This window comes from Cetorhinus maximus, chromosome 22 (assembly GCF_964194155.1).
Source record: "Cetorhinus maximus chromosome 22, sCetMax3.hap1.1, whole genome shotgun sequence".
In the NCBI taxonomy this organism is placed as follows: domain Eukaryota; kingdom Metazoa; phylum Chordata; class Chondrichthyes; order Lamniformes; family Cetorhinidae; genus Cetorhinus; species Cetorhinus maximus.
In genome coordinates, this window is record NC_135900.1 from 68,800,620 (window position 1) to 68,823,591 (window position 22,972).

Genomic DNA, 22,972 nt, shown 5'->3' on the forward strand with positions numbered 1-22,972 from the left:
GTTGCCTCACATCCTTTAAAAAGTACCTGGATGAGCACTTGGCTCATCATAACATTCAAGGCTATGGGCCAAGTGCTGGTAAATGGGATTAGGTAGGTAGGTCAGGTGTTTTTCACGTGTCGGTGCAGACTCGATGGGCCGAAGGGCTTCTTCTGCACTGTGTGATTCTGTGATTCTGTGATGTGCATGTCATAAACGAGGCCACAGATAGCAATCAGGAGCTGCAGCTCTGGTTGATTTTCCCCCTTTAAAAGCCTTGGCGTGCCACAGCCAAGTCTAGCCCTAACTGACAGCAGTGAATTCAACACAAACTGCAGGGGGTGAGGCAGGGTGGAGCGGAATGGGGGGGGGGGGTGGGGGGGTGGGGGAACAGAGGGGTGTCGAAGCTGGCCTCTTCAGCCCTGTAAGCACAGTACCAGACCACACTATATTTACCCATTAGTGCTAACCTTATTTAAAAAAACTCAAGTCTATTGTTCAAAAATGTGCTGATGGGGTCAGTAAGGTTGAATGCGCAATATTAAGTACACACATAATGTCCATTGGACCTTTAAAGTCAGAAAAGGAATTTGATCCTCTCAGCCCATTCCAGTTGAAGTTTGCACATTGGAGCACTCTCGCAAACAATTAATTCCATTGCTGTTCCTCTGCAGTGCCAAGCTCTGCCAACACTATAGGAGTGTCCAGGGCACTGCTGCAAGCAATCGTGGAGATAAATCATAGGGCATTAAAAGAAAAGTGTTCTTTTCATTTTCTTTTAATTCTTTCAATTCTTAACTTTTAAAATGTTGGTTGGGAAAAAAAAGGCTGTTTGGTCAAGTTTATTCCAATCAGGTAACAAAGAGTCAGTCCCCCTGCTTTCCAATGGTTGTGGGAAGGCAGTCTGCTTGCACATGAACAGGGGAGAGAGCTCACCCTGAGTGGGGCACAGCCAGAGTGGGTATTGACAATTTGGTGCACAGTGAGAATTGAACTGGTAAGTCTTTCTCTTTAATTTCTCTTTAATTTTTGTAAGTTCAGTAGTCTAGTTAAAAGGCTGGTAAGGTAGCTGAGTCAGCTGACTGTGTGACAGTTAACTGTCAATCACCTGAAGCCTGATTAGGGCCTGAATAGGTGTTAATTACTATTTGAAGCTTAACTAGTGGTGAGTCAACTCAGCTCTATTTAAGAAAGGGACTATCTAGAAGCACACAACAGTCAGCTTGCGCATGAACAGGGGAGAGAGCACATCCTGAGTGGGGCACAGCCAGAGTGGGTATTGGCAATTTGGTGCATAGGGGACGAGGTGCTCTTTGCATTTTTTCCTTGTGATCCAACTTCTTAAATCTTCAGAGCATGGGTCTTGCCCTGCTGCAGCAGTAGAGGCTACAAGGGAAAGGAATCACTGGTAAGTAGCGGGTAAGGTATTTACTACTTTAATTGCTTATAGTTTAAGGTCTTTTTGTGGTTTATAGTTTGTATACTCTGCAGTAACGAGGATCAGGAAAGAAGGGCCCTAGAGTAATTGACTTAAGAGGTTTAATTTAAAGGAATAAGTCATGGCAGGAGCACTCAAAGCCGTGGTGTGCTCCTCGTGCTCCATGTAGGAAGCCGGGGACATTCCCAGTGCCCGGGACCAGCATGTGTGCAGGAAGTGTGTCCAGCTGTAGCTCCTGGAAGCTCAGGTTTCAGAGCTGGAACGGTGGCAGGGGACACTGGAGCATACGCGAGTCTGAGAGCATCATGGATAGCACGTTTAGGGAGGTGGTCACACCGTAGATGAAGGGACTTGAGGAACGAAGGGAATGGGTGACCACTAGGCAGTCCAAGAGAAACAGGCAGGTAGTTCAGGAGTCCCCTGGGGTCCTACTCGCAAATCGATATTCCATTTTGGAGGCTGATGAGAGCGCTGGTTCCTCCAGGGAGTGCAGACAGAGCCAAGCTTCTGGCACCACAAGCAGCCTATCTGTTCAGGAAGGGAGGAAGAGCAATAGTAATAGGGGATTCTATAGTCAGGGGAACAGATAGGCGCTACTGTGGCCATCAACGTGACTCCAGGATGGTATGTTGCCTCCCTGGTGCCAGGGTCTGGGATGTCACTGAACAGCTGCAGGGCATCCTGAAGTGGGAGAACGATAAGGCAGAGGTCATGGTACATGTTGGTACCAATGACATAGGTAGAAATAGGGATGAGGTCTTGCATCAAGAATTCAGGGAGTTAGGCAGTAGACTAAAAAGTAAGACCTCTCGGGTTGTAATCTCTGGATTACTCCCAGCGCCACGTGCTAGTGAGTTCAGAAATAGGAGAATAGCGCAGATGAATATGTGGCTTATGAGTTGGTGCAGGAGGGAGGGTTTTAGATTTCTGGATCACTGAGACCGTTTCTGGGGAAGGTGGGACCTGTACAAACGGGACGGTCTACATCTGAGCAAGAGCAGGACTAACATCCTTGCGGGTGGGTTTGCTAGTGCTGTTGGGAGGAGTTTAAACTAATTCGGCAGGGGGAGGGGACACAGAATGTTAGCAGAAACATATCATAATACAGTAAAACAATCAAGTCAGAGGGATTACAGCTGCATTAAGTTTCAAGGGAGTAAGGCAAGGCTGGATGGCCTCTATTTTAATGCCAGGAGTATTACAGGTAAAACAGATGAGTTAAGGGTGAGGATTGACATGTGGAATTGTGATATAGTAGCCATCACTGAGACGTGGTTGAGGGAAGGGCAGGATTGGCATCTCAACATTCCGGGATATAGAATATTCAGGTGAGACAGGGGAGGGGGTAAAAGAGGAGGAGACATTGCATTATAAGTTAAGGAGTCAGTTACTGCAGTAAGGAGAGATGATATCTTGGAGGGGGCATCAAATGAAGCTTTGTGGGTAGAGTTTAGGAATAAAAAAGGGGCAGCCACATTGTTAAGTGTTTATCATAGACCCCCAGATAGTCAGCAGGAAGTTGAGGAGCAATATGTGCACAATTTGTGGAGGTGTGTAAAATCAATAACAATAGGGTAATTATATTAGGTGATTTCAACTTTCCCAACATTAATTGGGATAGACAGTGTTAAGGACTTGGATTGAGTGTATTTCTTGAAATGTGTACAGGAGAACTTTTTAGGTCAATATGTGTAGGGTCCAACAAGGGATGGTGCAATGCTGGACCTAATTCTGGGGAATGAAGCGGGACAGGTGGCTGAGGTGGGTGAGCATTTTAGCGATAGCGACCACAACATGGTACAGTTTAAGTTTGTTATGGACAAAGAAATCGACAAGTTGCAAAAAAATGTTTTGGATTGGGGGAGAGTGGATTTTAGTAAAATAAGGCAGGATCTTATTAAGGCCAAGGTAGACTGGGAACAGTTACTTGTGGGGAAATCTACAGAGGAGCAGTGGGAGTTGTTCAAAAAGGAAATGGGTGGGGTACAGGCTCAACATGTTCCCTCTAGGGTGATAGGAAAGAGTAACAAGCCCAGAGAACCATGGATGACCAGAGATATTCAGGTTACGATGAGAAGGAAAAGAGAGGCTTTTAGCAGGTACAAGGGAAGCAAATCAGCAGAGGCATTAGTGGAGTACAGAAAGTGCAGGGTGGAGCTTAAGAAAGCAATTAGGAGAGCAAAGAGGGGATATGAGAAAGCTCTGGCTGGTAAAAGTAGGGAAAATCCCAAGATATTCTATAAGTATATAAATGGGAAGAGGATAACCAGGGAAAGAGTAGGGCCCATTTGGGACCAAGGGTGCAATCTATGGGTGGAGCCAGAGGACATCGGTAGAGTGTTGAACGAATACTTCACATCTGTCTTCACCCAAGAGAATGAGGATGAAGGTATCAAACTCTGGGAGAGAGACTGTGAGGTTCTTAAGCAAATTGATATAAGGAGTGACAAGGTATTGGAGGTGTTGACAGGCTTAAAAGTGGACAAATCTCCAGGTCCGGATGATTTGTGTCCCAGACTGCTGAGGGAGGCAAGAGACGAGATAGCTCTGACCCAAATTTTTAATTCCTCTCTGGCCACGGGGGAGGTGCCAGAGGACTGGAGAACAGCTAATGTGGTTCCGCTATTTAAGAAGGGTTGTAGAGAGAAGCCAGGGAACTACAGGCCAGTGAGTCTCACGTCAATGGTAGGGAAACTATTGGAGAAAGTTCTGAAGGAGAGTATCTATCTCCACTTGGAGAGGCAAGGTTTGATCAGGGATAGTTAGCATGGCTTTGTCAGAGGGAGGTCGTGCCTAACAAATTTGATTGAATTTTTTGAGGAGGTGACCAGGTGTGTAGATGAGGGTAGGACAGTTGATGTAGTTTATATGGATTTTAGCAAAGCCTTTGACAAAGTCCCACATGGGAGACTTATAAAGAAGGCAAATGCACATGGGATACAGGATAATTTGATAAGGTGGATTCAAAATTGGCTTAGTTGTAGGAGGCAGAGGATGATGACAGAAGGATGCTTTAGTGACTGGAAGCCAGTGTCCAGTGACGTACCACAGGGATCTGTGCTCGGTCCCCTATTATTTGTCATTTATATAAATGACATAGATGACTATGTGGGGTATAGGATTAGTAAGTTTGCGGATGACAAAGATTGGCCGGGTGGCTAACAGTGAGGTTGAGTGTCTTGGGCTACAGGAAGATATAGACAGGATGGTCAAATGGGCAGATAAGTGGCAGATAGAATTTAACCCTGAAAAGTGTGAGGTGATACACTTTGAAAGGAGTAATTTGACAAGGAAGTATTCAATGAACGGCATGATACTAGGAAGTTCTGAGGAATAAAGGGACCTTGGCGTGTGTGTCCATAGATCTCTGAAGGCAGAGGGGCATGTTAGTGGGGTGGTGAAAAAGGCATATGGGACACTTGCCTTTATCAATCGAGGCATAGATTACAAAAGTAGGGAGGTCATGTTGGAGTTGTATAGAACCTTGGTGAGGCCACAGCTGGAGTACTGTGTGCAGTTCTGGTCACCACATTATAGGAAGGATGTGATTGCACTGGATGGGGTGCAGAGGAGATTCACCAGGATGTTGCCTGGGATGAAACATTTAAGTTGTGAAGAGAGGTTAGATACACTTGGGTTGTTTTCGTCGGAGCAAAGAAGACTGAGGGGCGACCTGATCGAGGTGTACAAGTTTTTGAGGGGCATGGACAGGGTGGGTAGGGAGCAGCTGTTCCCCTTAGTTGAAGGGTCGGTCACAAGGTGACATAAGTTCAAGGTGAAGGGCAAGAGGTTTAGGGGGGATATGAGGAAAACTTTTTTACCCAGAGGGTGGTGATGGTCTGGAATGCACTGCCTGGGAGGGTGGTGGAGGTGGGTTGCCTCACATCCTTTAAAAAGTACCTGGATGAGCACTTGGCATGTCATAACATTCAAGGCTTTGGGCTAAGTGCTGGTAAATGGGATTAGGTAGGTAGGTCAGGTGTTTCTCATGTGTCAGTGTAGACTCGATGGGCCGAAGGGCCTCTTCTGCTCAATGGATGGGCGAATGGCGAGAGTCATAGAAAGTTTATGGCACAGACAGAGGCCACTCGGCCCATCGTGTCTGTGCCGGCTGAAAAAATGAGCCACCCAGCCTAATCCCACTTTCCAGCATTTGGTCTGTAGCCCTGCAGGTGCATATCCAGATACCTTTTAAATGAGTTGAGTATTTCTGTCTCTATTACCCTTTCAGGCAGTCAGTTCCAGACCCCCACGACCCTTTGGGTGAAAAGAAAATTCCTAATTTTCCCTCTAATCTTTCTGCCAATCATTTTAAATCCAAGGGTACCCCTTCTGGCAGCCAACTCCTCCCGGAGGGCAGTGAGGCACTGGTCGGAGAAACGCGGGGCTGAGTGCGCCGCCAACCTCACCTCCCGCCTGGGTTCTCCTTCCTAAATCGCAGCCATGTCGCTGCTGCGACTCCAACACAGGCAGCCAGGATATTCCTGGGCAGTTTGTTTTTGTTTTTCTCTCTCCTGATGGTTCTTAGATGCTCCTGATGCTTTGTATCAGTTGTCCTGAGTTGATGTTGCTCTGCCCCCAGCACCACTATTGACAATACTGGGATACCCAGTAGGAATCCTCTAAGCTGGCGTGACCTAACAAAGGGCACTGCTTGCAGATGGATACCAACAGGTCAGGCTGCCTGAGAGGTCCTCTATTGTCCTCCAGTTGGCACCCACCCACTTCATTTTGTCATTGTGCTGGTGTGGAGTCCTCTCTTCCCAAAGGATCTGAACCAACAGATCCATGATGGTGGCATTAGGGTTGTGAATGCTGACTGTCCTTTCTAATGGGTGATTCTCCAGAAGCACTCGAATGCATCCTAGGAATGAAGGCAGCCCAGGGTGATCAAGAGCTAATGTTGTCGAATTGGCTGCACTCTCCCAAACAACATTTTTTCAGGCCCTGGCACACATGAATGGCAGTAGAGAATGGGTGCCTGGTAACTCTGGATCTTGATACAGCAGAGAGACAAATGCTGAGCCCTATCATCAACTGCAGGGGGCATTGGCAGCTACCATGTAGCGCAGGCCTGGCACTGCCAGGGAAGACTGCAGTCAGCAGTGACCTCAAACTAAGCTTCAATGTTGACCAGCAGGGATGGTACCATGGAGTGGCACACTCAGCAGCCTCCTAACCACAGGCAGCACTAACTCTACTTTGTAGTGATCAAATAGGGGGCTGGGTATTGATCTGGCAACCCTTGCCCTTCATTTTTACCTGCCACTCTGTAACCCTATGACCCTTAAGGCTGCTAAGGGTTTCAGATGCCTTATAAGGTCCTTGAAATGCTGTTATAATTTCCGTTTCCACTATTGAGACACTCCACTTAAATTGTCCCATTTCCTTTCTGTTGATTTCCTCTGTCACTAATCTCCAAAACATTTTAAAATTCCTTCTCCGAATATGGCCATTACTGGCAAGGCTGGCATTTATTGCCCATCCCTAGTTTCCCAATCCTGGTATGAAACAACTGAGTGGCTTTCTAGGCCAGTTAAGGGTTAACCACACACTTTTATTGGACTCGAGTCAGACTGCTTATGGACGGCTGATTAAAAGGGCATTTGTGAACCGGGTGGGATTTTGAGACAATTCAGCAGCTTTTACCAGTTCCAGTTATTTATTTCCAAACTTTTTAAAAACTGAAGTCAAATTCTCAGATTGCTATAGTGGGATTTGAACTTTCATTGTTTGGATTATTAGTTAAATGTTGTAGAATTACTGTTCCGGTGACATAATCCCTACACAAGCTAGACCCTTTGAACTTGGAGTTGGAAATAATTATGCAATAAGTTTACACTATCATTTCAGTATGCACTGAGCTTTTCAGATGTATTTGCATCAGTTCTAAACCATTCACAAATAACTTGTAATCATTAATCTGCTGCCTTAATGCTCATGAAGGATATTCTGCTTTATAATCACAGACACTGCACTACATGATCTACATTACTCTGGTACTAAGGTGGAGCTATGTTTACTGCAGCCTTCTGAAGTGAGTTTGCAAAGTCTAATTGATATAAATAGGGGCATCCTGAGGTCAATGAGAGACTAGTTGCTGTTGCTGCTGCTGCTGGGGCAAGTTTGTAGATTGGCAGCTGCTGGTAAATCATTAGCTCCCCTCTGTGGGAGAGGCTAGGTTACCAAGGCTGTAGAAAAGCAGCAGATGACCACTAACTTTCTTTTCTCTCGTTTGCAAAGCTGCAGTTTATTCATCTGTTTGTTTGTGACTTGTTGCTGCGTTAAAACATATTTGAGTCAACTTGATACGTCTGCAGCGCAAACATTTTCGATTGCAACTGAAGCACTTCACACAAGATTCATGACAGACAATTCCTGATAAATTTGAAGTTGTCATTAGCAGACAAAACATTCGAATTATCCAGTCATTAAAAGAACGCAGTGGAGTTTTGTGCTTAAAAATTGAACTACCAAATATTTTGAGCTAAGAAACTTTGAATTAAAAAGAATAGATACTGTGTGGATGCCCCTCAGTGAGGTAACTTGTGGCAATCACAAGTTTCTTGACTCTACAGATTAAACTTCTCCAATCTTACCCCATTTGTCATCTCTTTTTAACATACTCCCTTTCTCATTGGTCACCAGTACAGAAATAGAACAATTAATTTTGCAACTCTGTGGTGAATGGGAATAGTATGGTAACGCAGAGGGGATGGTCCTCCTGAAGGAGATTGCATTGAGCTGTGGAGCTACTTATTAAGGGAAGAGCAGGACTGAGGTTGATCTATAGCTGTGTACAGCATATATAGAAGCAACATGCAATTACTTTACCCTCAGTGAAATTTTATATTGAACAAGCTCTGTGTTTTTGCTTCTGCCTTTTATTTCTGTATTTATGAGCTGGTCCATAAATAAAGTATAGCACCATCATTCTGACGAATATTAGATTTGCTTAAAAGCTTCAGCTAACCATTAGCGAAATTACACTTTAAATTAGATAAAATAGGTGGATGAACTTCAAGCTCTCTCGACCCACAAAAGAAAATTGCCTTAGGTTCCAAGCCCTCATTTAAATTAAAACTCCAAATTGATAGAGCTGGCAGTCTATTGTGTGCCTGAGACCCAAACCAATTATGCTAAAGGCAAGTGCGGAGTTGAGTTATCTTGTAGCATGTTTCCACCATCTCGTGGCCATTACTGCACAATCACAGGCCTTGTCTTCCCGTCTGTATTAATGGATTTACTCTGTGATCATGGTACAGCTTTTGATCATTTTCAAGGGCCTAAGGAATTGGTGATCTGCACTTAAAACATACATGCAGCAAGCAGTAGTGGGCTTAGCCCTTCAGATATCACTACCTCGTATTAGGCATCGATTTTTATTTTGCAGTGTTTGATGTTTAAAACAATATCATGTATGTAGCCGCTAGGGCATAAATCCTGAATTTGTTTACTACTGTAGCAATATTTGACCCCTCTTCCAGATTAATGCTATGAGTTGTTGCATTGAAAGAACTTGGCACTGTTTGTATATATGAAAGAGAACTTTTAAAGTTGTAAAACAAAAATTACTGGAAAAACTCACCAGGTCTGACCGCATCTGTGGAGATGCTCCTCTTCCTCTCCACAGATGCTGTCAGACCTGCTGAGTTTTTCCAGCAATTTTTGTTTTTGTTTCAGATTTCCAGCATCCGTAGTGTTTTACTTTTATTTTAAAGTTTTGGCTTGGGTTAAGTTATACCTTGCTTCATTTCACACTATCAGAGGCATTTAGGAAAGGTGATGATATACATGTGCTAGTTCATTAAGAATGGCATCAAGAAGATGACCACATGCCCAAAAGTGGCCTCCTGGTCCACAAAACAGGAAAGCATTGAATGTGTCAAACAAAGGTCCCTTTAAAGACCAACCAAGGTAATCAGTCTAGCGTTCCTCATTTATCAGTGCAATGTTGAAGGTCTATCTAAAGTGAAGTGTAATATCTTGTCAAAGAAAATTAGAACACAAACAATTGAAGTTCTTACACTCCAAGAAAGCCACCTACCATAATCCTACCCATACTGGGTGCTGATTCATGAATTCTACATGATATCGTGCCGATAACATGTGAAATATGTTATGGACACGTGTCTGGGCTGACCTAATTAATGAAGTGCAGAAACTCCAGCAGCAGACAGATCTGTCACCATTACAGTCAGAGCGGGCAAGTTGACAGTCATGAATATCCGTAAGCCAATGGAGATATGGCTAACTAGCGCCCTATTAACCACCAACCACCTGAGTAATCTACATTGGTGATTTGAACAGCTACCACTAAATAAGCGAACAAACAATGAGAAAACTGTGTACAGCCTCCAACATCCATCTTGTTCATGACACCAGACAGCCAGGAAACTTTTTTTGCTGCCCACTGGCAGAGGGAATATTCACTAGATCTCTGTTTCACGACCAATGAAAGCAAAGGATGGATGCTCACCTGCTCTGCAAGATCCACAAGAACTTTCCCCACCCACAATATTGACACAGCATCGCACATGTAGGGATTGAGGTCCCAGTAGGTATCTAGGACCCCAAGCCAAGATGGAACTTCTGCAAAGTTTCCTGACCTACCTTCACGAGTGGATGTGTTGAATACAACACAGAGAATACCACTGTACCCAAATAAGTACCATCGTTTTACTTAACTGCTGAAAGTGAGGGCCGCCCACATGTGGCTACATCAAAGAATAAATGTCATGTTAGTCCCAGGAGACCAAGAGTGAGTTTAATGTCAACCAAGACCAAGCTACAGCATTCATGGATTCCATAAATAATGGTAGATTGGTGTGACAGTGAGAAACCACCCAAAGCCTGCATTTCTCACACTCCAGCTAGAAACTCTGGATTACTCCCCAGACTTGGTACCCTCTCACTGCCCACACATGAGGCACCAAAGGCCAGTGCAGATGCTACTGTGGCCTGTGTCCTAACCAGCTCCAAGATATATACAACCATTGGAAGCAGACACTGTAAAAAGCCCCTCTATACTCCACCTTCTCAGCTGCCTCAACCACTGTAGAGGTGGACACACCACTGACAGCCACCAAGCCTGGGAAGGCCACCAGAATCTCTGACATCCACCCAGAATACCCGAGGAACCAGAACCCAAAGGGACAGATGTGGCTTGTCAAACCCACCTTCAATATTTTTGAATCTCAGATAATCCCAGAGGTCAGGCGCCGATCCAAAGTCATTGCCATCCTGAAACAGGGAAAACCGGCCAACAATCCTGAAAGCTACTGTCCGATTGTCGTTTTGGATATGGTCTACAAGGTGGCCGAACGGCTTCTTCTTGACTGATGTCGCTGCGTTTAGATGTCGCTTTCCCAAATGAGCTGACAGGCTTCCAAGAAGGAAGAAACTGTTCTGATCAGATCCTTGTACTCACTACCAACACTGAGGCAGGGCTCCAGAAGCAGCTGAAGGCTGGAGCTGCCTGCACAGACTGGCAATCAGCAAACAACACCATCTGGAGCCAAGGCCAGCTACCAAAGCTTTCAACATTGACTGGATGCCACAAAACTCTCAGACTTTTCAACACCCTAATAAGTAACAATAAGAGCCACCTCTACTTTGGTGACAAGACCGCCTGAATATAGATGTGCTACAATAGTTTCCCAGTGTTCATAGTGGGATTTTTCAACATCTATATGGCAGAAGTGCCCTGCACCAAATCACAGGTGTTCATCTATGTTGATGATATAACAAAGGTGACACAGACATCAACACGAGAGGAAGCAAGTGGAATGGTCACAACTGATCTGGAACTACTGCAATGTTGCATCCACACCTGGCGCCTCGACCTCAGTCCAGAGAAGACACTTGTGTCAACTTTGCATCTGAACACCACCACCACTACCAGAAATGAATTCAACATTTCCTTCTGCAGAAGGTGACAAACCCATTACCCCCATGCAGAATAGATGGGTGTCACCCTGGACAGGACTCTCACCTAGTGGCCTCATTTCATCAATGCTAGTCAAAAAGTAAAATCAGGATGAACCTGGTTCAGATACTCTCTGGAACATATTGGGGAATACAGCTAGAAAAAATTGTACCTCCACAGTGGTCTAGATTACTCTGCTGAAGAATACCACTCGACCTCATGTCCTGCAGCCACCACATGAACATGCACCTAAACGGCACCATGAGGACGGTTCCAGGGACACTTAAGTCCACACTGACTTGGTGGCTCTCGGAGCCAATCACCCAAATGTCAGTGAGCTTCGTGGAATGACAAAAATCACACGCAACACTGACCTTCCCATTCACACAGACTTGGGCCAGGATGTTTCAGTTGGTGTGCAGGGGTGGGGCTGACACACCGGTGTGTAAAATGACGTGCAATGACATTGGGCATGCGTCCTGGTGTCATCGCGCTGTCTCGCAATGTTTCATTCGGCAGCGCATGCTCGCCGATAATTGATAGGCTTATTAAGGCCATTAACAAATTAATTAATGTCCTTGTTTATGCTGCCTGTCCAACCTAACGGTTGGTGGGAAGGCGAAAAGGCCAAGGCGGCCTTCACGTTTTTTCGGAAACCTCATCCACGAGCGGGATGAGGTTTCCTAAAGCTTTTGCAGCTTAAATAAAAATTTTATATGAAAAATAAAAACAAGTCCCATCTCATGTGACACCGTCACATGTGGGGACATGTCTCATTAAATTTTTAATTTCTGTAAAAATGTTGTTACAAACTGCTTCAATCCCCCTGAGACAGCTCCGTGCTTTAGGGAGATTAGAGCGCTCTTTCATGCGCATGTGTGAAAGAACGCTGGCCCCGACTCTCCCTCCTATCCCCGCCTGCACAGGTAGCACTGAGCGCTACCACTCACGTCTCATGCTGGGCATACCACCACGTAAATGGCAGTGCGGAGCTGATCGTGGGCAGCGGTCGGCTCAATGCCCGCTCCCGCCAAGCCCGCCCGACACAGGAAAAATCCCGGCCGGAAAATTGCAGTGGCCATTTTGGGAAAAAGCAGCTAATATTTATTCAGTTGGTGTCAACAACTGTCCAGTTGGATGGATGGAGCAAATGGAACCAACTTCCCTTCACTGACCCAACAACAGTGGTTCCTGGGTTTGACCTCCCTCGAAGACAGTGAACAAGGTTTAAACAAATCCTCACGGAACGCAGACGATGTAGCTACCTACTCCATTAGTGGAAAATGATGGATAACCCAAAGTGCAATTGTGGCCAAGAGCTCCAGATCATGGAACATATGTCAACCTTTCCACTAAGATCTGTAATGGGAAGGACCTTGATTCTCTACTTGGCATCTCAGGAAGCCATTGATGTTTTAGTCAAACTAGATATCCCATTTTAAGTGTTTCCTGTCATGCAAAAGTAGTAACAGAAGAAGACAGATGTGTATTTACATCGGGCATTTGCATATCTCACAGACAATTCTAGTTTTAAGTTCCGTGACTGCCTTTTTGCAGGCCCAGGGTTTTCAGTGTCTCCAAGTGGGGTGGTTTGAATTTACATGGCAAAGTAAGTGAATGGGCCACAAATGATTAAATGTCTAATTCATCCCATGTTAAAAATCCTACCTTCGCTATTTTAAAAATTATATATCTACACCCGCCACCCCCACCCACCCCCAAGTAAAATCACTGCTCTCCTCCAATAAAGGTCCAAACCTTGTCATTAACCTTCTCCTTACTTGGTCAAGAAGAGATTTAGGGAGAATTAATATTCAGGTTTTTTGCTTTTAGGTTAAATTCACTGCACAAGACATTAACTCACCATGAAACAAATCAGGGTAAACAATGTAGCAGATGGAGTTTAATATGGAAATGTAAGGCCATCCACTTTGACAAATATTTCTGTATTTGCACAAGGGTATACACATGGGTGTTGCAGATTGTTAGAATGTCAGGTATCTGTTTTATATGTGGGTCATATTAATACTATTCCTTCTCTTATGGCCCATGTTTGGTTGCTGACTAACAGGCGGCCTTTTCAGTTGTGTGATGATGGGGAGGCATGAATTGATGCCGATCAAAGGGGATGGGGGTGGGGTTGCTGTGAAAAGGTGGCTTGGTGGTTTACAGGACTGCTTTGTGTTGGTGGCGTGGGGTGGGGGGTTGGGGGGGTGGGTATGGGAGACAAAGATGGCTTTTGAAACTGGTTGTTGGGTGGGGTGCGCTGGTGGAACCGACATGAACCTCTTAATATTGAGGGCATCCCAGGCAGCAATGTGTGCTGCTGATGGTGCATCACTTTCTGCATTCTCTTCTCCTCATCAGAATCGTTTGAAGAGGCTCTGTGGCCTGTGCCTTGATCCTCCTGTAGCTTCAAACCAGGCAGCTGCATTATGTTGTTCAAAGTGCAGAGTTCAGAGTGATTATTCTCGACACCCTGGCTGGCACGTATTGATGGACGCTTTCAGATCTGTCCAGGCACCCGATGAGCATCTTCAGGATGCTGACGCCTTGTTCGATGACACATCTTGTAGTCACATGGCCTTTATTGCATCACTCCTGGGTCTCTTTCCTTGGGTTTCTGAGAAGGGCCATCAGCCACATTTTAAGTGGGTATCCCTTGTCTCCGAGCAACCTGCCAGTAGCTCTGCTTCCAGATGCGAGGAGACACGTGAGGGTGGACTGGCGTAGGACATAAGCATCATAACAGCTGCCATCGAATATTACGCATACTACATGGAGATCATTTTGTGGTTACAGATCAGCTCTATATTGATGGAGGGAAAGCCCTTGCACTTGACAAACACTCGTGAGAGATCAGCAGGTGTCTTTATTGCCACATGCGTGCAGCCAATGATGCGCCCATGGGAAGCCAACCAGAGCTGCAAACTCGAGCACCCCCTCACTCTGAGTGGCATCACTGCAGGTGAAGTTCACATAACTCCCAGAGCTTTTTAAAAATTCTTTCATGGGATGTGGGCGTCACTGGCTAGGTCAGCATTCATTGCCCATCCCTAATTACCCTTGAGAAGGTCGTGGTGAGCAAAGAAGCCGTCAGTCACTTGTCTTATGCATTTGCGTGGTGTCGGCTGCGAGATCTTTCACACGTCTCCAGAAGAGGCCTGGAAAGAGCCAGCGATAAAGAAGTTGAGGGCAGCAGTGACTTTGACAGCCAATGGTCAAGAGCAGGTCCAGTTGGCAGTGGGTCTTTTTCCAACAGGATACAAATGTCTGCCACCAACTGCAAAACTTTGAGCCTCCACAAGCACTGGTGTTCCGATATGCTGAGAAAGTTTATCTATCCTCTGTCTGTAGACGCTGTGTATTTAGTATGGCCTCCGGTGAGCTTCACCTCTCCGCTGACCACCTCTTTCATATGGAGCTGCAGATCTCTGAGCAGCAACTGGTGCAGGTTCTGCCCTTCAGAAATCTGCAGCTCTTGCTGTTGCAGCTAATAGTCACCTTGGTCCTACTGTAAGGTCCACAGTAATACAGGGTAAGTGACCCACGCTGACTTGATAAATCAGAGCTCCAAGTGGCAGATCAGATCGCGAAACACTCAAAGGTGACACCAAAGTGTGCAAAGTAATCTCTCAGTACGAGTTTTGTGAGCAACGTCTTGGTAGGTAAGAAAACAGCTGTGAGCTATCAGTGCTTATTGGCATATTCCCCTGTTAAGTCTTCAGCCCCCTTAATTGCTGCTGAATTCTCATCTTACTTTCACTGGCAAGTCCCAGGTAGTCGGGAAAATCCTGGGAGCCATAGATTAAAGGCAAAACCTCTGTTAATATCATCCTAGCTGAGTGATTAACATGCTGAAAGTGGCAATTCAAGGGAATTTTGCACACACAGCCTAACTCGCTGGAGTGAAAGGTGGAAGTTGGCATTCGCATTTTTCCTGGATTTCATCGGCCATCCTCCCACAAATCCATGCATTCACTCACGTTTTAAAAATCACCTTCTCCCATTTCTGTGTTCAAGCAGTTTTGTCAAACAGACTGAAAGTACCCCCCCACCTCGTAATCATAACCTATTCTATTGGCCTCCACGCATAGGTTAGCATGCCCTAGCTCAACAGCTGCTCACTGGATAGATTAAACGACAAAATCTTTCAGAATGCAAGACCAAAGGGAGTGGGAATGGGATGAGTAAATAAACCTACCCTCACCCCCTTCCCTTGCTCAAAACTTATTGCATTTTTAACATTTCCCAGTTTTGATGAAAATGTCACAGCCATATCACGATAACTCTCTCTCTTGCTCTCTCTCTCTCTCCACATTTGCTGTCAGGCCAGCTGAGTATTTCCAGCATTTTCTGTTCTTATTTCAGAGCACCTGCAGTATTTTGCTTTGGCTCAATTACTCACTGTACTAACCAGCTGAGCCATGAAGGTTTTAGGGAGCTGCCATCTTAGAGCAACATAGTGGATCAGCAATCTTACCAGTAAAAATATCTAGCAGGAGCGACTTATCATAATTAGTTCTGCTCTCTAGTTACTAAGGTGGATATGGATAATGAAAGGTATGCTGCCAAAGGAGATAACCCATTACATGAGCTACCCAAAAAAGGACACCCTGACTGAGTGAAAAATTTGTGGAGCTGGCTAAATTAATCTTGCAACAAAGAAAATCGGCCACCTAACAGATCAGTCATTTAGAAAGAGAACCATCGACATCTGAATAACATTTTAATGAGCAATATTAAGGAATTGAAAGGCCCCAGAGCTGAAATCAATAGCTTGAAGACTGAATTGTGGACCATTAGAGGGCTAATTTAAACTTTTCACCAGCTAATTAGAATCTCAACTGCTCGAATGTCAGCCAAATGATAATTGTGACTGAAGGCCTCAGTGAGATCAATGCTAGCAACATCAGGCACTATGTCTGTCGAGGTAGTAGTGGAAAACATGGAGGCTTATTGTTATGGCACAGCTGATGGTAAATGCCAAATTCCAAAGGAAAATTTGAAACAACGGCCACAACTTGTTTTGCAATTTGTATAAATTTTGTGATGCATGCCTTGAATTCAGTAGTAATAAGACCACCAAGTCTTATAAATTTTTACAAAACTAGATTAAACATTTATTAACAAGAAAAATTATTTTATACACATACATATGTCTACAAATTACTACTATAGTAACTTCTAAGTCCCCTACTTAATCTGACTCACAGTTACACTTTCATTAAGGCAACGGTAAGACAGAGAGTTTAAAAGACCCAGGCAAGGTGACACACAAAATCCTGGACCAGTCGAATTCAAAGTGAGTTTTTTTAACTTCAGTTCTTTGCAGCTTGAAGCATAAACGCTGAAGGCTTTTCACACTTGATAGATCTTAAAATGCTTAATCTTACACACAGCCTTCGCTCCTTTATACATATTTCCCCTTTGAATTCAAATTCCCATTGTTTCACTATGTCTTTGGACTTTACCTTTCTGAAATTAAAAATCTCTCATAGTATAAGTTTACCAGTAATCTTTGCGAAAAATAAACACACTGTTTCTGAGCTTTATCTGGCTCACTCCCTCTTTTGAAAACAATCTGGTCTGGTTTATTTAAAAATGCAAATGTCCTTTTACACCTTACATTCTAAACTTCCCCCATGTTTACCATGTCTATATCAAAACCTTCAGATTAACAGCCTTTAATCCAACTAAGTCTCTCTCATACACACAGACACATATAAGCACAGATATCACTATTTTACAATAAATTTCAATAACATTATTATATCTTCCTGACATATATATATGTATAGTTACAGAAGAAATCACTCCTGTGGTCCAGAATGTGTGACTGAGGTATCTCACTATTCTATCAACAGGAAATGAGAAGACTTATGCTCCCTGCAGTTTCTACTGTGAAAGCATGAAGTCAGCTCCTTAAAGACAAGGACTCACACAAATCAAGTGTATTAAAAAAAGAATGAGACAGTGTGTGGAGCATGAATGATCAGGAATTCAGTTTGGCTTGCTTAATGATTCACTGCCTGAGAAGTAGAAATATCACAGAGGTGCAAGGAACCTGGTTTATTTTATGTTATTTGCCTTTGGTATATGATGGTGAAACCTCCTGTTAAATCAACAGATGATGTACTAGTTGATAAAGAGCCCAACCCTAGAGGATATATGCAGCCACACTTATCGTATTGAAAGTCAGATTTGGTTGGAAAAATGTGTGGCCTTTCACATCAGTAGCCAATCTCGCAGCTTCAAACCAACCTAACAAGTGTGCACTAGTTCTACAGGTGTTGAGGTTAATACCGCAAGATTTTAAGGTGGGCTTTAGTGTGCCTTTACAGTATTCCATCTACTGTCAGTTGTGGCTTCATTGACAGAACTCTTTGATGGGATTTTCTGGCCCCATCACCAGTGGACATGATCGCGAGCAGGACAGGAAAATTTGGGAAGCAGCTGACTTTTAACTGCTCTCCAAATTTTCCCGTCCTGCCCGCAACGATATCCACTGGTGATGGGGCCAGAAAATCCTGCCCCTTGTCTCTGAGGCAGAAGCTTATAGGTTTAAGTCCAGGACTTGAGTACAAAAATCTAGGCTGAAATATCAGTGAAGTGTTGAGGGAGTGTTGCACTGTCAGAGGTGTCATCTTTCATATGTGACGTTAAACAAAAGCCCTGTCTGTCCTCTCAGGTAGATGCGATTCAAAGACAAGCAGAGGAGTCTTCCCTGGTGTCCTGGCCAATAATTATGCCTCAATCAACTTCATTAAAACAGGTTATCTGGATGTTATCATATTGCTGTTTGTGGGAGCTTTTTGTGAGCGAATTGGCTGCTGTGTTCCTGCATTACAATAGTGGCTTCAAAAGTGCCTCATTGGCTGTAGAGTGCTTTGGGATGTCCTGAGGTCATGTTAGGCATTATATAAATGCAAGCCCTTCTCTTTTTTTCACTTTTTAGCTCTGTTGCAATAATCTGGGTTGAAATTCACCTTCACTAAATATCATTCCAGAGCCTTGCTCAAAAGCAAAGACCACTATTGACATTTTCATGCAACAGGTTTGACATTTGACGACGATTACTTCACCCGAGGGGTGTAGCATCAAATCCAGGGACATTTTGGCAGATTAAGTGCTCGAGGACAGTAAGACAACTATAGCTGGTGCATCCTACAAGCTTGTCAAATACTCCAATAAAAGGGGAAATATGAAATTACTGATTGATTACATAGAAATATACAAAAGTAACGGCTAAGCAGAGAGGAGCGGATCCGCCGAACATTCCCCCCTACCAGCAGAGCTAAAAAATTATCCCACCTACTCTTGTAGCTATATAATCTCCCAGGGAGATAAAACATCAGGACCAATAAGGGAAAAATATCAAGGCCAGTCCAGGAGATCTCATGGATCAAGTATTATCTCTGCAGACCTTTATATGATATGATCCTTGCCCCAGTCAGGGATTGGTCAAACTTACTTTTAAAGGCATTCAGAAAGCCAGAATCCACCTAACCAGCCAGCAAAGTATTCCAGAGACTCTCAATTCTCTGGGAATAGAAGAAATGCCTGACATCCAAATATATTCCTACTGTTTAATTGTTTGCATTCATGTCCTGGCTCCTCCCCAATCTGCTGACCTGGAATAATCCATCTATAGGGACACTATAGGTAGGTAATTAGCCTTAATCCACAAAGGTCAGGAGGCATTTCTCCATTAAAGAGAGATAATTGGTTATATATAGCTTGAAGGGCAGCAAGGATTGGGCAAGGTAAAGAGGCAGGCCTCCATCAACTAAACAGCTGGTATGGGGATTGAGCCCCCCAACTGGTGACATCATACTGCTCACATTCTAGCCATCTAGCCAGCTGTGTGAACCGGCCCCCACAGGAACATAGTTCAGCCACTTAATTATTTTATTGGCCATCAGGTGACCCCTAGGTCTATTCTGCTCTAAAGCAAATAGACAATGTCCTTGAGCCTATCTGAGTAACTAAGGTTCTTTGATCCAGGAATCATTCTTGTAGCTTTCCTCTGAAGCTCTTCTTAGAGGGTCCTGTCTGTGAGGATAACCTGACACAGGGACATACTGAGTGGCAGTAAAGCAAGATGGATGTCACTGCAAGTACGTCAAATGTTCGGGTGCTGTGTTCAGCTAAACCAAGAAGATCTGTAACAGAATTCAGCAGGGCGTAAAGAGATTGGTGAAATGGACAGACATGTGGCAGATGAAATTTAATGCCGGGATTTGAAGTAATAGATTTTGGAAGGAAGGATGAGGAGTGGTAGTATAAAGTAAATGGCTCAATTTCAAAAAGGTTACAGGAACGGAGAAAGGTCGGTGTACATACACAAATCGTTGAAGGTGGAAGGATAAGTTGAAACGGTTGCTAAAAAAACATACAAAAAAAGAGGAATATAATGCAAAAGCAAGGAAATTATGTTAAACCTTTATAAACCAAAGGTTAGCCTCACCTGGGGTATTGTGGCCAATTCGGGACACCACACTTTAGAAAGGATGTCAGAGGGTGCAGGAGTGATTTACTTGACTGTACTAGGGATGTTGGAATTCAGTTATTTGGAGAAACTAGGGTTGTTCTCCTTAGAGCAGAGAGGGTTAAGAGGAGATTTGATAGAAGCATTAAAAATCATGAGCGATTTTGATAAAATAAATAAGGAGAAACTATTTCCAGTATGTGGCAGATGAAAACCAGAAGACAGGGATTTCAGGTGATTGGCAAAAGAACCAGAGGTAACATGAGGAAACATTTTTACACAATGAGTCATTCTGATCTGGAATGCACTTCCTGAAAGAGTGGTGGAAGCAGATTCAATAGTAACTGTCAATGTAGAATTGGATAAACACTTGAAGGGAAAAATAAACACAGGACTATGGGGAAAGGGTGGGACTGATTGGATAGCTTCACCAAAGAGCCAACACAGATACAATGGGCCAAATGGCCTCCTTCTGTACTGTATCATTCTAATGATTCTAGGCTGTGATTTTGGCAGTCTTGGGTACAAAGTGGTTTGTAGAAGCTGGTGACATTCTGATCTAGTTGGGAAAGCTCCTTTGCTTCTATTGGCACTTTGTTGCTTATTTTGGTTTCTTTGAGTTTGATTGATCTATATGTTTCCCTCCTATATTAGAATTGCCCATAAGGGTCACTTGATGTCCTGGCTCTTGTTTGTTACCCTTATTGGTCCATTGGATGAAGGTCCAGGCTAGAAGCCTTAGCTAATTTGTGAAGAAAGCTTCTCATCAGGTAAGGCTGCCAATCTTGGCCAGTAAAAGGTGTCAGTCATAAAGTTGGGACCATTGGTTTGGACTAAGTGAATCCAAACAGCTTCAGCTACTGCTGATGTGTCAATATCTCATGCCACAGCAGGCAGAACCTCACTAACAAATGAAGTTACACCTCTTCCTTCTGACCTATTCTCTCTTTCCTGAAACAGTTGCATCCTGCAACATAACCTTAGGTGTTGTCACTTAAACCCAGCCTCGGTCCAGTGAACACTTTTCACATCTGAATTTTTGAATATTGCATAAGGTTGTAGTTCCAGTTGTTTTGCTTTATCATAGAAGCACTTTAATAGTCTTATCTGTTGGTTGACTCTGGGGATCATTCTTTCTCTGCTTTTCTCTTAACAAATCTAGGCAGGGGTGGGGTGTTGTTAGTGCTACTTAGCCAAGTAAAATGACTGGCTGGTTTATCTATTTTAGCCCTTGAATCAACTAGTATAAATACTCACCAAAGGCCACCTCAAAATTCTCAGCCAACATCTGTGCACCCAGAAAATTAAAAGGCAGCAATGCCTCCTACAAAGCTTACGTTGCCACTGACAAATTCCCCAGTTGTCCTTGAAAGTAATCTGCTCTCTCTTTCTTATGTATGTGCTTGGTCAAGTCACAGGTTGAATCTAATGATTCTGCTGTTCCTTTCTGCAGAAGCCTGCAGCACTGGAAAAAGGCTGGAGACCTTTGCTCCTTGACCTTTATTTAAAGCTTGAACCAACTTCCCGTAGTTGTCCTGCAAGAGAAAGGAATTACCTATCACCTCATTTGTTCCCACATGCAATGGCATGATGGTTCCATGTTGCTCGCCTTCATTTAGTCACCCACTTTACCATCAAGAGGTGGAGATGGTGGCATGATGGTAACATCACTAGACTAGTAATCCAGAGGTCCTGGCTAATGCTCTGGGGATATGGGTTCAAATCCCACCATGGCAGCTGGTGGAATTTAAATTTGGTTAATAAATCTGGAATATAAAGCTTGTCCCAATAATGGTGACCATGAAACTATCATTGATTGTTTTAAAAACCCATCTGGTTCACTAATGTCCTTTAGGGAAGGAAATCTACTGTCCTTACCTGGTCTGGTCTGCATGTGATTCCAGACCCAGGGATATGTTGACTCTTAACTGCCCTCTGAAATGGCACCCACATCCTATGAAAGATTTTTTAAAATAACAAACTTTGGCTCCTGGAAAACACACAATTGCCAAGGACAAAATATTATGTCTGCACAGTGTGCTGCTGGGAAGCCTGACAATGGAGATCTGATGACTAGAGCCCTCTAACTGATATGTCTCTCCTTCTTTGTGTCTTTCTATTCTCCTTTGCTTTGCTTTATATTCTTTTGATGGTAACTTGGACTGTGCTGTCAGACACATCTACAATGTATTGGAGCCATTACTGTGTGGGAGCTGCAAACATGTTCTCAGCACAATCTAGAGTGTGGAAAGAAGTGTTTTCACAATACAGCCTGGGTCCATAATAGTTTTACACACAAAAAAATGATTACCGATTATTGTGGCAAGAAAGAAGGACAAGGTCAATCATAAAGAAAGAAAGGATTTGGCTTTACTGGTAGGTAGCACCTTTCAGAACCTCAAGACTCCCCAAAATGCTTCACTGCTATTTAAATACTTTTAAAGTGTAGTCATAATGTAGTGTGAGAAAAGCTGGCAGCCAGTTTGTGTGCAGCGATGTTCCACAATCAGCAAAGTGATAATGACCAAATAATCTGAGCAACCAATATCGAGCACAAAAAAATAGTTTAAAAGATTGAGTATATTTCACAGAAATAACTGGTCCATGGCTTTCTATGTTGCTTATCTCTCATCAACTGAAAGGCTGGCAAAGTGACAAAGAAACATATTTACGTTTATTGGCTGTGATTTGATGAAAAATAATTGTTAACTTGGCTGATAAGAACTTGAATGTCACTGTGAACGGATAAGTTCTGACAAGTTTCATGAAAACCATTTTTATGCTTCTTCATCTGCCGCTTCAATTGATCAGAATCACTTCGCTCCTCACATCAACAATAGTTCATTATAGAAAGCAGACTAACTGCATTTAAGTATATGGCTGCTTATGCTCTTCAATCACAGAATGGTAAGTGAATGTTGTGGCTAACAGCTATCCCAATGAATAGGAAATTAAGAAGGCAATTTGTAGATAAATTAGAGAGGATGCATGTTAACAATAGAATTATTATTGCAGAATACTCTAGTTATCCAGAAATCAACTGGATGAGAAAATACTTGTGGTGGGAGAAAGGGAAATTGTTTGTGCTGTTTTCTCAGTCAATATTACTTTCACAACCTCAGAACGCCAATAAGTG

The 22,972-nt window shown here is 43.7% G+C and overlaps 1 long non-coding RNA gene across 1 annotated transcript in view; it reads left to right on the top strand.

Moving 5' to 3' along the window:
- Positions 1–812: 812 nt before the first annotated feature.
- Positions 813–22,972, top strand: part of LOC144696379 (uncharacterized) — a 48,819-nt gene continuing 26,659 nt past the window's right edge. The window contains exons 1-3 of the long non-coding RNA XR_013580161.1: positions 813–976; positions 14,148–14,313; positions 20,491–20,606. This is a non-coding gene — a long non-coding RNA (uncharacterized LOC144696379). The remainder of the gene's footprint in view (positions 977–14,147; positions 14,314–20,490; positions 20,607–22,972) is intronic.